Here is a 1649-nt window from a genome sequence, read left to right on the forward strand (position 1 = left end):
GGACTCAGGGAAAGTCTGTTCACCAGGGCTCCCCTTGGAGTCACCAGGAGCAATGGCCACAAGCTAAGGGAGAATAGGTTTAGGTTAGATATTAGGAAGAACTACTCACTGTAAGGGTGGCCAGAGCCTGGGATAGGCTTCCCAGAGAGGTGGTGCTCTCACCTTCCCTGGAGATCTTCAAGAGGAGACTGGACAGGCACCTGGCTGGGGTCTTATGACCCCTGCCACCCCCCAGTGCTCCTTCCTGCCCATGGCAGGGGGTCAGACTAGATGATCTGTCTAGGTCCCTTCCCACTCATTGATTCTATGAGTCTATGATTCACTTCTGACTGATTTAAAACTGTTCTTTAAAACTTTAACCCTACCTATCTTTCCACAGTTTTAGAATGATTTAAAGGTAACCTGTAACAGCACTCCAAGTTGAACTTGTTTTTTTCCCCCTATAGAATGAATATTCTTTCAGCTGTTTTTTAGGTTCATGGGACCTTTGACCCTTCCCTCTTGCTCTAAACCATCTCGTCTTCCACAGGTGGAAAGATATTGTATGTATGTACAGCAGAATCCCAGTTTGAGTCAATGTTTGCTGATTCCATGCAGCTGATTCTTCTCCTCTCTTCCCTTTTCCTCCAGCCAACAAGCTGAGACAATTGTGTCAGGTCAGAAGCATTATTCTACTGTTGCCATGAGCTTATGGAATATGTAACATATTAATATTTGGAGGCTGCTTCAAAGAATCATGATTTGGATGGATAAGTGGGATAAATAGCTTCTCATAACATCATGGACCACAAAGGCTAATCAGCATCTCTACTGAGGAACATGATTACTTCAGGTTATTTAGAAAAGAAATGTCAGTGGGCATGTCTACACATGTCACTAAGGAGAAGCAATACACTGTGCTTATTGCTCCAATTTATTGCTCCAAGGAAACTCCTGGGTGTGCATCTGCATATTGAGATGCATATCCCAGACTATAGCACATTGAACTAGGTTGCAGCAGCTCCATCTGATAGACTGAGGTGGAGGCCCCCCAGAGAGCCCAGGGCTGCTCCAACTGAGTTAAGTTTGCTGAGGATGTGTTGGCTGGGACATACGGGTGCATCACTGTGGGGCTAGCCAGAAGGCAGGCCCCACACTGAAGCACCTTCATACCATAGCCAGTCAGATCAGTATCTACATGTGTGTTGCTGCACATGAAAAGAACTACAGTAAGGTAATGCTTATATTCACAAGTACCACTGACAACATGTAGGGGGTGCACACAGGTGCATGCGCACCTCTTGAAATTGGCCGTGCACTCCCTGGAAGAGACAGCTGCAAAACTGGAAATGCACTACCGGTTTTGCCGCTGACTCAGTGATCGGCCACTGGGGGACACCTCCCCACCCCAGCCAGAGATTAGCTGCGATTAGGACAGCCTAATGCACATTTATTTAGGACAGCCTAATGCACATTTATTTAGTACCTCAAATTAGAGGTACTAAATTTAACATGCAGTACAAAATGTGCACTAATGAACATGTAGCCATACCCATATTTATTACACAAAACAGGTATAATTTGTGGCTGGTTCACATCATGCCCTGAATTGAATGTTTGTGCTGATCGGCTGATCCAGCCTCAGGAGTGCACTGGAGCCCTGGAAAGGC

This window comes from Crocodylus porosus, unplaced genomic scaffold (assembly GCF_001723895.1).
Source record: "Crocodylus porosus isolate Cpor-Errol unplaced genomic scaffold, CroPor_comp1, whole genome shotgun sequence".
NCBI lineage: Eukaryota > Metazoa > Chordata > Crocodylia > Crocodylidae > Crocodylus > Crocodylus porosus.